Source organism: Temnothorax longispinosus, chromosome 2, assembly GCF_030848805.1.
Source record: "Temnothorax longispinosus isolate EJ_2023e chromosome 2, Tlon_JGU_v1, whole genome shotgun sequence".
In the NCBI taxonomy this organism is placed as follows: Eukaryota; Metazoa; Arthropoda; class Insecta; order Hymenoptera; family Formicidae; genus Temnothorax; species Temnothorax longispinosus.
Genome location: NC_092359.1, coordinates 15,473,092 through 15,488,299, shown reverse-complemented (window position 1 = coordinate 15,488,299; position 15,208 = coordinate 15,473,092). Strand labels below are relative to the sequence as shown.

Sequence of the window (15,208 nt, the reverse complement as noted above, 5' to 3'; positions counted from 1 at the left end):
AAAATTATAAAATACGTGTATAGATTATATTATCTTATACAATATTATATATTTGTATGCAGACTGTATGTATATAATATTTACATGCATATATTGCATATTAATTATTACCCACGAGTTTAAATATTTAATAATGGGGAAAGGTGATAAAAATTGTCAGTTATATGTTGATTGAATCTATATGATGTAAACGATCCCTTTTTTCTCTACAAATTCAATTGCTGATTCTTTATTAACCGGCATCGTGTCCTGTTCTCTTCACAGATGACGAGAGCGCCGTGGTGCAGGGCGTCGTTACACAGGACGGTCTCTTCGACGGCAGTGTCGTGACCAGATTCGAGGAGTACTATATCGAGCCGACGAGCAGGTATTTGAATAAAAATGAAGACACGTCGCCGCCCTATCACAGCATAGCTTATCGCACCTCCGACGTCACCACCCCGCCACATCCATTACCCTGTGCCAGTCATCAGCTGCATCAAAAGGGGTCTCTTCGTGATTCCTTCGATAGGTGAGTTCTATTTCTCTCGAATCGCTAAGCGACGATCGTCGATGTAGATGAGGATGTAAACCATCCCTCAAATCATGATAACGAGTTTTGAGTTTAATTTTTTTTTTCTGCTTCCCGTATTTTTGACCAAATCCAGGTCGATTGTTTTCAGTTTGACGATGACGTCAAAATAGTGTTCGCGAAGCTTTCTTAGTTTATAAAATATATTTAAGACTCGAATTATGATGATATGTGTATAATCTTTTTTTGTCGACAGGCGTGCGTTCATATTTAATTTAAAGTTGTCTTCTAGAATTACATATTTATAGCTTATTTTGCATAGAATTTTTTTAAATATTAGATGGTTGGTTTTGATACGATTGTGTTAAGATGATTTCTCGCGTGTTTAAAGACTTTATATATATATTTTAATTTGATATATATTTTTTGATTAATTCAAGTAATATATAAGCGACGTAATGGCTGCGCCCTTATTAAGACATTCTCCCAAGCACTTATATTTACTCGTATATTTTCTACTTTATGAAAGTACATTCGCGGACGAAGAAAATGATAAAAGAGCACATACTGTTAGCAAACGCGCTGTAATTTAGACACGTGTAAAGGAACTCCCGCCGGCCGGGATTATCATATATTATGCGTTCCATGTCAGTCTTCATATGGCGGACTTTAAATGTAAATTTAAACTTCGCGATGTCTGTTCCTCCAGATATAGGTACAACAATTCTCAGGCATTCTACGAGCCCCTGCTCGGCGAGCACGTTGCTCTCTACTCAAGGGAAAACAATGCGAGGTGTTAACGTTGGAAACGAGTAATGACGTCGAGTACACGGACGCGTGAGTATTTTGCATTCCTAGTGAGAAAAAAAAAAGCCCGAACCTTTTTCCTGCTTAACGCACGCAAATAAATCCATTTTATCGTACGTCACAGAACTTATTTTTCAAAGCGTGAGAAAGTTTGGACTAGATCGTACCGGTGTAAAATGTTTTACCTTCAAAGATCTATTTAAAGAGCACGAAGAACAAAAAAATTAAAAAAAATAATAGGAGGAAAAGGACATATAGCAAATGTAATATAAAGAAACATTTATTGTAGACTCTATTTTTCTCAAAATGCAATTTGTTGTGATATGTACGTACGTTTCTTTTTTTAAATGACTGATTTGATGAAGGAAGGAACAATAAACAATGCGCAAGCGACGACGGTTTCAACTCTAACGTGAAATGTTTGTTGATTTTGTCTTCTGGGTCAATTCACGTGTCAATTGTTAGCGAAGTACTAGCAACGTGTGTGTCGACAAACGACAACAAGCGTCGCGAAAGTTGAAATAGAATTCGGAGGAACTAGGTGCTCGAGGTTGCGAGAGGAGAGTGCGGAGAGCGTTTTTCATCGCGCAATAAAAGCGACCTTATTTCTCGTCCCCGTCCGCAGCGCGAGCGGCAAAGATCGGATCGCGAGGCATCTGCACAAGCGCGCGACCGTAGATCCCCGGAAAACTACCTGCATGCTCTACTTGCAAGCGGACCATCAGTTTTTCGCGCGATACGGCACGGAGGAAGCCTGTATCGAGGTGATGACGAGGCACGTGCAGAAAGTCAACTCCATCTACAAATACACAGGTGGGTGTTCTTCCTCGCGGCGATATACCGCGTGCGCGCGCGCACGCACGCGGAACGCGCGGTGAAAGATGATCTACCCTAACAGTTTTCGCGGCGGGTCGGGAAAACGGACGATGGCAAAGGCCGAGGGGGAGAAAAAAGTCGAGGAAATTGAAAACTACTTGAGGAACGCGAAAAAACGTTGGGAGAATCTAATTTAAAATGACCAGGGAATATCGAAGTAAAATGAGAAAAAAAAGCGAAGACATTCAGAGACTTTTCGAGGAAAGCCGAGGAACTTTACGGGAATTATGAAAATTTTCTGGAATTTTACCCTTTCTGCCGCGGTTGATGATAATACGAGAAGGAATTCATAAAAAAGAAAAGAATTAATGAAAAATCATTCGTTCGATTTTTATTCGTTGATATTTAAATTTATATCAATTTATGTTTTAATATTAAGCACAATTAAGCGTGATATTTATATGGAAAATACGATAAAAATAATAAATTTTCTTTGTACACAGCGTACGCGTGCATGCAAATTTTTTGTTTTTCGCGTTTACAATTTTGACATAAATAATGTGATAAAAGCGATGGAATTATAAACGAAACGGGAAATTGCAAAGACCGGAGCGAAAAAGCAAATAGTTAGTAAATAATTAGAGGATATAGAGCAAAACAGAGTTTTTGAACATTACTCATGTGAATAACCCAGTTTAATGTTACTCAAATTCTACGGTAATATTCAATTTAATTTGAGAAACACTTGTTGTAAAATATAAACTATGACAAATCTTAATTCTAGATGGAAAATGTAATTCTAAAAAAATATTGATTCTTGTAATCTTTTTTTTTTATAACGAAAAAATTAATTTTTTTAATGTTAAACAATAGCATATAACACATTTTTTAAAGCTGTACGTGTATAATTTGAAAATTAACACGAGATATGTTTTTGATGCTTTTCGCGAAAAGTGTGAAATGTTTAAAGTATTTTGATAAATGATTTGTTACTCTATATCGTTGTAAAACGTACACCAGTCTGTTTATTCGTACATATGGTATTTTCATTACCGTACTGTGTTCCATTATGTATAACACACATTGTGTGAGTTCCATATTACACGCGAATTACTCTGCTTGGACCAGAGAACGGTAATCACATGGGAGTTGTCAACGTTAGGTGCAAGAAACAGAACTGGAATAATGTACGAGTTTAAGTGAATTATTCCGTTCCGATAAATATGCAATTTAAGAAACAACTAGCGTTTTGAACAGCGTCACGTCTGCTTTCAGATTTCAATCAAGACGGGCGGTCGGATAACATCAGCTTCATGATCAAACGCATCAAAGTGCACAGCGAGGAAGCGTTGAGAGATTCTAATTATCGTTTCCCAGGCAATTACGGGGTGGAGAAATATTTAGAGCTCTTTTCAGGTAAGGACCTCGTTGTCGCTCTTTGTTAATAAGCCGCAATATGGCGTAATGTCAATACGTCAATATGCGAATGAGGACTAAACTGATAATACGTTGATGTTTGCCTTGTTATAGAGGAGGATTATGACGCATTCTGTCTGGCTTATATGTTCACGTATCGGGATTTCGAGATGGGAACTCTGGGTTTGGCATGGACAGGCGATCTCAAGAATGCCGGCGGCGTGTGTGAAAAGAACGGGGTATGCGTGGGTGAAAAGTATTAATAGACTTTTGTAAAATAATGTCGATTATATATATATATTTTTTATAAATTTACGAATAGTATGGAAGTAACTAAAATTTAATGAGAATTACACTAAAATATATTAAATTATAACTTAAATGTATTAAATTTTAGACTAAAAAAATCTACAATAATTTATCTATCCTTATGTGTACTGATCGACGTTACATTTGAAGCACGATCCTATTTATGGCGATCAGCTGATCCACTCCGACAAAAAAATTGATTTTTTATGATGTGATTTCTTTTCGCAACCGTTGAACTGGAAATCGTCGCGAATATGAAACTTAAGTTGAAAAAAAAAAATATAAATAAAAAATAATTGTCGAAATAACGTTGCAGCATTACCGCGGCAGCATGAAATCACTGAACACCGGTATAGTGACCCTATTAAATTACGGGAAGCACGTACCGCCTGCGGTCTCTCACGTTACTTTGGCTCACGAGATCGGCCACAACTTTGGCTCACCGGTACGTACATACTTCCGTTAGTCGCGTTCAAAACGGCGCGTTCTATATTCCACGGCCTTTTTATACGATGTTGTCCAGTCAATAAACGAATGACGCTCACGTCATACATCTCATTGTTCTTTCGCGACCAGCACGATCCGGAACAATGTACACCGGGCGGCGAGGACGGCAACTTCATAATGTTCGCCCGTGCTACCAGCGGCGACAAACGCAACAACAACCGCTTCAGCCCGTGCAGCCTGAACGCCATAAATCCCGTGCTCAACAGCAAGGCACGTTCGCCAAAGGGATGCTCACCGGTGAGTTTTATGCCGTGGGAGCAACGGCGAACGCGATATATCGCGACGTCGCAACGAAACGAAATTGATCGCACCAGCTCCTATCTTCTCGTCCAATTATTCTATCCCCGTTTGGTCTAACCCTGACGGTACTCTGCATTGTTTATTGTAGAACCGCAAGTATCGCTGTGCGGTAACGGCGTGGTGGAGGAGGGCGAGCAGTGCGACTGCGGCTGGGAAGAAGATTGCAGAGACTCGTGCTGCTTTCCCCAGCGCCGTTATCCGCCGCCCACGGAGACCCGTGCACGCTCACACCAGGCTCGAAGTGCAGTCCTAGTCAAGTATGTATGACGCTTGTAAAAAATGCGAGTTGGACTGTATTGTCGGGGGAATTTTAGGACGACTTTTCTTGCTCAAAATTTAACCCGGACCTTGTAGCCGCGCTTGTGCTTTTTCAATCTTGAATATTAAATGTTAAGCGTTCAAACGTCCAAATTTTCAAATGTCTGTTTATCCAGCTATGTATTTAAACGTTTATTTAGTTGTTTAAATATTCTAATAGCAGAATACGTATATTATAAAAGTACTATCTTTAAAATGTGCTACATTTTAATCTATTTTTTATGAAGCCATTATATTTTTAATATTCGATAAAATTTCTGTTGCACGATTAGGCGCATTTAACGCAATGAATAAATAATGTTTAATAACTTGCATACAGTATTTTATGCAAAAGATATTAAGATTCGCTGATGCACATTTATCGCTCGATGTTCGTTTATTTTGTCGAAAATATTAATTAATTTAAGCAATATTTTGTTAAATTTACTTGAGGCAATTTACTCACAGATATGCATAACGTAATTACGCGGCGCATCGTGCGTATAACACGACGTAATTTTGACGGCTCTGTTTGCTTTCCTTTTCAGGGTCCGTGCTGTACTGGCGAATGTGAGTACCGTTTCGGAGAGAAGTGCAGAGATGACAACGGCTGCCGCGATGCGAGCTTCTGTCACGGTGATTCTCCGTATTGTCCGTCGTCCATTAACAAGCCTAATAAGACCATCTGTAATCGTGAACTGGTTTGCTTCATGGGGGTAGATATCAGTCTTATTAAAAACCGTACACGTGCTCTTATTAAATGAATAAATATGATCTGTCTCACGTGCGCGAAACTTGTGTTTCACAGGAGTGCACTGGCAGCATTTGCTTGGCATACGGATTGGAATCTTGCCAATGCATACCAGGCCCGAGCGATCCGCCGACGAAGGCTTGCGAGTTATGTTGTCGACTTCCCGGGGAAAATCAACCGTGCCTGTATGTTTATCTCGTATTAAATATTATTTCGTCGATCAATTTGCATAAAAAATTTGTTAAATTCAATTACTTTTCTTCGCAGATCGTCTTTCGACTGGAACTCCCCGCCATATGATATTCCCGACATGTTCTCGAAACCAGGAACTCCGTGTAACGATTATAATGGCTACTGTGATGTCTTTCAAAAATGTCGTGAGGTAAATGGAACTTGGTCACAGAAGATAGTGGAAGATAGTAGGTAACGGCGTTAATTAAAATATTTTATTTAGGTTGATCCAAGCGGTCCATTAGCAACTTTAAGGAAGCTCTTATTATCCGACGAGAGCCTCGCTACTTTCAGACGGTGGGTCGCTGAACATTGGTATGCAGCCGCTCTGATAGTTTTAATAGCGATATCGTTGCTGGTATGTATAAAAACATCACCTACATTTCTCTTAAATTCATGTACTTGATTATATTTTAAAAATAAAAATTTAATTAATTTTTCTATTGTTTATTATTTTAATTTATTATTTTTAATTAATAACTAGTTTGATGAGATTGTTGCATTAAACAAGTCTATAGAACAAATATATTTTTGTTAAAATAAGCGCAAAAAACAATAATTTCATATAATTATATATGTTAAAAATGTTCAGAAACGACTAAGGAAAAGAGATAAATACAATGCTGAGAGTAAGTGTAGGGACACATGCATAGTAGGCTATCGAAATCTAATAATATTTGTTGTAAAATAATTGGAGATTAATTGCTTTTTACAAAAATTATTTGCTATTGCATTGTTGTACCTTTCCGAGTACCTTTCCCCCTGCGGTGCGTACATTTAATTAGATTACTGATTAAAGTATCACGTAGAAGCAAAAATTCTTGTGGCTGCCGTATTCTAGATAACATAAACTTTAATTAAAGCTTTGAATAAAGTAGTGATTTGAATTTCTATTGTAAATTACATTATGTAATTACATATTGTAAATTATTTTTATTAATAAAATATCGCCTAATAAATATGTAAAGAAATGTACATATATATATATATATATATATATATATATATATATGATATATATGTTATTTTTTTGTATTTCTGCCAATTCTTGTCAATGAAAAAATAAATAAAATATAAATTTATTTACAAGCACGTAAGATTTCTTTCTTTTCTTTTAGGTGGCCAGCATGAGATTACTGGGCAAACGACCGGACCTGAAGCTAAAGTCCGTCACGATAATCCACAGTTCTACGACGGAAACGGTACGGCTTCCACCGGAAGGTACGGAAGGAGTGACGGTGCATCCACCGGCACGTGCCAAACTTCCTCTTAGTAAGAAGGTCAGAGAAAAGAGGTGTCATCGCAAACATAAAGATGGTGGACACGCGGACAAGTCTAAGGTAAAATTAATTTAAATAAGAGAATTAGAAAATAGACTTGTTTATTTTAATTATCGATGTATTAATATAATAATTTGATTATATTAATATATTAATTTAATATTTGTATCTCGAAATTTAAATTCTTAAGTTTTTTGTTTGCATTTAAAGGACGCCAAGAAGAAACAGCAAAACCAACAGACGAAGAGATCATCTACCGGACAGGTGGACGATTTTGCGCGAAAAAGACCGGCCGAAGTTGCGGCTGCTGCAGCGCAGGAGAACAAACGGAAGAAGATTACATCGGCTAGAGATAAAGGACAAAGTACCAGCAATAATCCGGCCGGCGGCAGCGGCGGCGATAATGACAAGAGGAAGCGTAAGAAGACACATAGAAAGGAGGTGATCGACTATTCGGCAATGCAAACGGATAAGGAACCAGAAACAAACGCTGATCCTAAAAGCAAGGTGCGCTCTTGGTTATTGGCATCTTCGCAATGCCGACCAGAAATCGGTGCACGGACCAACGTCAATGGTTTGCCGAAAAGCAAGTCGACCCCGGTGGGTCTGACGGTTAGCGGAGGAGCAGTGGGGTCCAGAGTGCCGGTGTCGAGGCAACAGGCGTTGACAGCCACTCGACGTCCTGGTGCGGAAACTGGAAGGGCTGGTGCGGAATTGAAGAACTCGTCGAATTCCCTCGCCAGGAAGGAACGTGCGAGGCTTCAGGTGGTGTACAAGCCGCCGTTCCGGTTCAGCGTAAAGCTACGCAAGTCCGATAAAGTAGCGCAGGCACCGGCCACAGCTGTAAATCATACGAATAGCAGAACGACGAAACTGCCGAGGACCGGGGTGCTTCTGCGAACGGTCAAGAGGAAAGATCGAGTTAGGATAGGCAGAGCACGACAAATCGCTCCTACCGGCATCGGAAACAGCGGCGGTGATCTGCCGGAACCGGCCAACTCCGACTTGCACACCGTACCCTCCGATCTGGAAGTACTGCTATCCGAGAGCGAGTTTCTCTTCTCGGACACGTGACCATGGATTTCGATATTGTTTGAGTTTATTTCGAATCGCTACGCGACTAAGTAGGTCTTGCATAATTTCATCCCTTGTATCCGAGCGCGAGAATAAATAATACTTTAGGATGCGCGCGATGATAGATAGTTTCGCGTTGAATAGCTAGCTCGTGCGTGGAAAAATCCCGTCCGAGAACGTGGAAGGGAAGATTCGTTTAGTTGCCCGATTTATCGAACAATCTTGGTTTGTTTTTCTTTCAACTGTTCGCTCTATAAGCACACGTCGCAAAGACGTGACATTGATTTTCGTCATTCTTCCTTTCCGCATCTCTAGAGTGGAGCAATAGCGCGGCGACAGATTATACGTTTGCGAACGTTCGCGCTGTGATCGGCGATGAACGTTTCTCACGCGCGATTGCGATGAACGGAATTTGCGCTGACGAACGTATAAAATGTGTCGGCGTTAGTTTTTCAACGATCAAGCCAGTTTTCTTCTTCCAAAGAAAGGGGCCAAATCCATCGTTTAAAGTGCGACTGGTGTAAGCGCCGCAAATATATAAATATTGATCTACTCGTCTAATATTTCCCGGAACTATGCTATGAATGCAGATTACAATTCGTTTTCGATGGTAGCTTTAAATTTTCAGGGATCAGTGCGCAACATTAATCTCAAAATGCAAACGCGGTATTTTGGGACGTCGAAAGTAATGCTTTATCTTAAAGTCTCTTTACACTGTGCCTGTGCTGTTACTCTGTACCCTCTTTTCTGACGCTTAGGGAAAATCACGTCTGAGAAATGGCGTAGTTTTCATTTAAATGGCGATATATCGGTCGTAAGAGGATGACAAAATTGCGTCGGCAGCCTTGATTGACTAACTTTTATTAGTCGCTCCCTTTGAGATTATAGCCCTAGTTATAATGTAGTCGTAACAGACACTACATTACGGTCGTTGCTATGATACGGCTATAAGATACTCTATATTTTAACCCTAGCTGTAACATAGCTATTATATACTTTATATTATGGCCCTAGCTATAATATAGCTAAAATACATTATAAAATTGCGACATTATATCTTTAGCTATGATATAATTAACACGTAACTCTATATTATAGCTATTGCTATAATGTAACGTACTAGCTAGGGCTATGGTATCGACGTAGAGGAACAACACTTAATGTACCACTTAATGTATCAGAGCTGATCTGACATTGATGGAAGAAACCGTAGAATGTCAGGCAAGTTCCGAACAGATCGTCGAGAGGGTCTCTTGTTTCTTCGCCCGCCCGATCTGCCTGTAACGTTAAAATAACGTTATTATTCACTCGTGGTTCCTATTGTCGACAATTTCTAATCGCATCTCGTGAAGCTTCTTATCGGATATACTTTGCATCTTCAGTACATCCGTGAGAATCACGAGACGAGCCGACAACGGATATTGCTTATATTTTTAAGACTATACAAAATATCTTCAGTGACACCCATTACGCCGACTTTTGGCGATTTTCGTTGCTCGTGATTGTTAACGGTGGAGACGTGCTGTTTCTCCTATTTCATACTCGATCTTCAAATGTTGAAATCCAATATCTGGTGCTATCATTTGGTATACTTATGCCTCTTACATGTCTGACCGCATTTCTGAATGTAACTTCTATTTGTACATATGTTTTATCGCTCAGACATTCCTGTTCGCTCTGCAAAAGATAATTGATTAATTAGAATCGATAGATAATTGTTCTTTTATAATTAAATTTCTTTTGTCAAAGAAATTTCTGCAGAAAAATATCCATATAATCAAATTTACTGTACAATACTTAAAGTAGAAGAAAACATTTTTAATTTCAAAATTAAATTGAGGAGATACGGTTACCATTTGTTTCGTATTACAAGCGTTTTAAAATTCATACATTTACAAAATGGACTTCTATCGATTCTGCTTAATTGATGTTCTTTTGCAACGCATTGTCGAATGTATTTGCCGAGTTTAAGTTCCTTGCGCTCGCGGCACGTGCACTCGAGCTAAAAGCATATCTCGATACAGAGTATTGCGAGTTCGCGTTTCACGAGTCAGCTTCATGTGCATTCCCCTCGGGTGTGTCGCCGTGATCCCCCTGAACTGCCCACGATTTCACCCATGACGACAAACCGCGATAAGCCGGCTTGGTTAATCGTTATGAAATCAACTAAACTAGCTCTTATTAGCCAACACGTATGAGTACGGTTAATGCATCCTCTTTAAGATCCGTTTACGATCGCCGACTTCTCATACCACCGGCTCTACGTGTCGAGACTATGAGGAGTCGCTTTGTATATAAAGTAACAAGGTCGGATCGATACGGACTCGATACTCAAGGATAATAACATTAATAATATTAATACGCTCGTTGGCGGCATTCATTTTTGTATCATTCCTTAACAAGAAGTATTATTCAGCGGGAGAACGAGAGAGATAGAGATAACGTAAAAATAACTAGTTACATTTTACGTATAAATTACTAAATGATAAACAGGGTCTGATAGGTTTCTTTTAATTTGATTGAAGCTATTTGACTAAAATTATTAATATGGCTGCGTATACTTGTATAATTTAACGTAAGCAAGTCGTATTTAATTTAAAATATACACTGTTCGAAGTTAAATGAATTACTTCTCCGGCGAGTGAAAGTTTTATCTCCAAACCATGTACTATTTTGAATTAAAGAAAGCTTATCGCTAATTAATTTTATTTCGTTCTTTATCTTTTCAAAGAATGTGTCAATCAATTATTAAAACTTAGCGCTATATTCTATTGATACGCATTTGTTAAGTAAAAAGTTGAAGCCTAATTTGTTAAGTGAGCGATATTTTAACTTCCAAAGCTCATAAGAATATTTATAATTATTACGTATATAGGTAAGCTAAGACTTCGCAAAAATTGTGCTTTGTCTAATGCGGTAACTATACGTGGCCGACCGTATTTTGTACGTCCATAATTAGTTCTACAACTGCGAAGCTGGTGTTCATAATTCAACAATTCGCCAGAAAGATCCGCTTGTGCGCGCGTATGTGTGTATGTGTGTATATACATACATACACACGCTCCCGTAAATGTACTTAATTCATAAGAAGATGTGATGTTACTTTTACATGAACCCTTAGACAGAATTGCTTAAATTTTAAGGAAGCGTGCTTTTACTTTTAAGACCGAGCTGTGTTATATCCTGTCTTAAATTAATCGGGAATTGAAATCGATGTCATTTCGATGAGTTAAATTCTCGATGCTATATCGTGGATTGAATAAAATTTAATTTAATGGGATTTATTTTATAAATTGGACGCGTTCTATAAAAGGGGAATTTATCTTAACGTAATTCTTAACTTTGAGTAAGAAGTTAATTTTTAATTTATAAGCTATTTGAGATATTTGAAAAAATCATACGTTTTACACATTGAAAACAGAAGAGAATAAGAAAGGATAAAGAAATATAGCATCTGCAGCATTTAAATCCACTGAAATCTCAGTTCAATTCCCGAATCTTTAACCAGTTTAACCGATTATAAGCCATGTCGCGCGATTCACTTTGTTGTGCCTAGTCGCTGCGCAGAAATCGCTACGAATTCGCGTGCGAGCGCGGCGAGCGTTTAATCCGTATTAATCCGAACACTCGTTAACTTCGTTCGTACCCCGTTGTGTCTATATGCATCTATACATATACATATATATATACACATATATTGTGATACATACTTATATATGTCGTATGTACAAGTAAGTAGTACGTATTCCGCTTTGGTCGTAAGATTTGCGTTATAATTTAAAAAAAAGGAGGCGAAGAACGAAAAGAGGGCGAAAACAAGAAAGCGTGTAGCTTGATCGTAGAATCAGCAAGTAGACGGCAGAAATATTCAGATATTCGGATTCTGTAATGTGTAGATGATAAAACGTAGCTGTTACCCTTGTGTAGTCTGTCTACCGAGAGACTTAGTCGCGGCGAAGTGAATCAAATTCGTAAGTGTGTATTGTTACGCAATTAACAGTTTTCTAACGATCCTAAGAATTCGGCGAGCGCGATGGAGAACATATACATACGAGAAGAATTTTGTGCCATTTAGAGATGTCGACGGACATTTAGCAATCGAGAAAATAATCAATTAATAGCGAAATCAAAGCGAAACGTTCACTGAGAAACGTGAATGAGTTTAGAAAGGAAAATAGATAACAATCTGTTTTAAATATCACATAACAACATCCGTATTTTTTCATTAATGCACGTTTTAGCATAGAAACTTAAACGCAACTCTTTATTTAACAAATTGAACTACGCACGATATATTAACCACTGTACTTTATTCTTAGTACTAAATTAGAAAAAAATAATTATAGTTGTACTGTTAAGGGAAAAAACCAGTAAGAGAATCAAAAACTTTTCACGAAACATACATGTACTTTAAGGAGATAACATAATTGGCGTTAAAAGGAATTTTGATTTCTATTCAAATTAAGTGAATAAGAACAGAATAACAAAGTTAAAAAGTTTCCAATGGAAATTAGATTCCTTCTAACTCCGTTTATTTTACGCGGGAAGATTGATTTACTTTTGTAAAAGGATAGTAGCTGATCTCGAAGACTGTCGTGCGAATTATCTAGCAGGGAAAATTGCTGGTGTTGCCGTACCAGTGTATAAAACTTTCCCGTATGTATGTGTGCTCGTCGTATGATCTGAGAAAGCATCTTAGTTCAGTAGTCGTAGCTGAACACACTATTTTTGATCCGCGAGTGACGATAGGGCTGAGCCGACTAGGCGCCCACTCAACAAATTGATTGCTCGTACCTACAGTTAAATGCCGTAGTCATTCCCGTTAAGCTCGAGTGCTTCTTGTTCCATTTAATGATTAGTGGCGGGGTGGTGGGATCGCACGTGTCCCCCCGCATGCCAAATGACACAACACACAACACTCGGATCCGAACAAAGTCGAGGGCACAAGTGGTCTCGATCCGAACCTATTCGGAATATTTGATACGTCCGAGAGGCGAGACTGTTATTATTTTAACTCTTATCGCGTATCACATAAACTTATAATTGATATAAGATGGGGCTGCTGTATTTTTACACGGACTTTGTACAAAATATAACGGAGGAGCTCTCGCGGGAAAACCCCGCGCCGGCGAGATATGTACATACCTGTATACCAATAAATACTAGACGAAATGTGGAGGAACGAAGAAGCTACGACCGCGCAAGAGAAAACGAGCACACACGTGTGTGGTATATAGTAAAGCACGTTTTTATTTAGTACAAGCCTCATAAATAAAATAATATGTCCTGATTTTTATGGATAAATAGAAGGGACTATTTTTGGGACTGAGAAATACTTGTTATAAATTAAATATGATAAAATTAATAGAATTACTTAAAATGGCGTGTGTTTTAGACGTCAAATGAATTTTCAGAATTCTCGGTTTTCGCACTCGTTATTGCGCAGTCGTGATTTTTAAACTTTATTAGCATTATTCTATTATTTACTTCTTGAATATGATGCTTTTATTATGTATTATATAAGCAGATTTTGAGAAAACTTCCGTTACACTTTTTCGTGTCGCGAATCGAACTCACTACCGTTCCTAAAGAAGTTTTACTTCAAAAATTTCCACGTCCTAGGACCCATAAGATTTTTTAACATTTTAAAGATATGTTGTAGACAAGTACACATGGAACGCCGTTTTACTTTTTAATAGCATAAATGATATTCTACTTAATATAAAAGTTTCAAAAAATAGTCTTGAGAAAAATAGCTATTCTTACTAATGAATTAAATTTATGTCAAACATAATAAAAATTGGATAAATTAAAATTATGTCAGGACATAATAAAAATTCGGAATTATTTTTATGTCCCGGACATAATTTTAATTCATTCAATTTTTATTATGTTCGACATAATTTAAAATCATTAGTAAGAATAGCTATTTTTTTCAAGACAATTATTTTTTGAAACTTTTATATTATGTAGAATATTATTTACGCTATTAAAAAGTAAAACGGCGTTCCATACAATTTTTATGATGTCTCGACATAATTTTAATTCATCTATATTTTATGATGTACAGACATAATTTTAATTCGTAAAATTAAAATTATGTTAGGACATAAAAATAATTCCGAATTTTTATTATGTCCCAACATAATTTTAATTTATCCAATTTTTATTATGTTCGACATAAATTTAATTCATTAGTAAGAATCGCTATTTTTCTCAAGACAATTATTTTTTGAAACTTTTATATTGTATAGATTATTATTTATGCTATTGAAAAGTAAAACGGTGTGCCATGCAATTTTTATTATGTATATCAAATTTTTATTCGATGAATTAAAATTATGTCGTGACATCATAAAAATTGGTTGAATTAAAATTATATCGACACGTAAAAATAATTCCGAATTTTTATGATGTCTTGACATAATTTTAATTTATTGTGATTTTTCTTAAGACTATTATTTTTTGATCTTTTATATTGAATGGAATATTTATTATGCCATTAAAAAGTAAAACGGCGTGCCATAAGTACAGGTAAGAAGGAAGCGTCAGAGTCAGTCGAGGATCGTCACTTGTCCATTCGATCATCAAAGTCAAGCAAAGTAGGCGCGGTATACTCGGATGGGTGACCGACCGGCTTGAGAGAGCAGTTTTTTCAGATAGACGCGCGGTTGTACGCAACAGTAGGAAAGCGGTTTTTATCTTTTACTAGAACACTGGAAAACCTTTATCGAAAATATAGGTAGCTTCCGGCATCGTGAAGAATTTTAAATACAAAAGAACCATCCATCTTGGATAAAAAAATATATCTATACAAAATACAAAAATTCTAGATAAGCATTGGGAATTATAGAAATTATTAGCAACAAACTAACAAATCCTCTTAAGTCAATTTAATCGATATTAAAA

At 37.3% G+C, this 15,208-nt stretch overlaps 1 pseudogene; it reads left to right on the top strand.

Moving 5' to 3' along the window:
- Positions 1–13,475, top strand: part of LOC139808082 (disintegrin and metalloproteinase domain-containing protein 10-like) — a 60,191-nt pseudogene extending 46,716 nt beyond the window's left edge.
- The last annotated feature ends 1,733 nt before the right edge of the window (positions 13,476–15,208 follow it).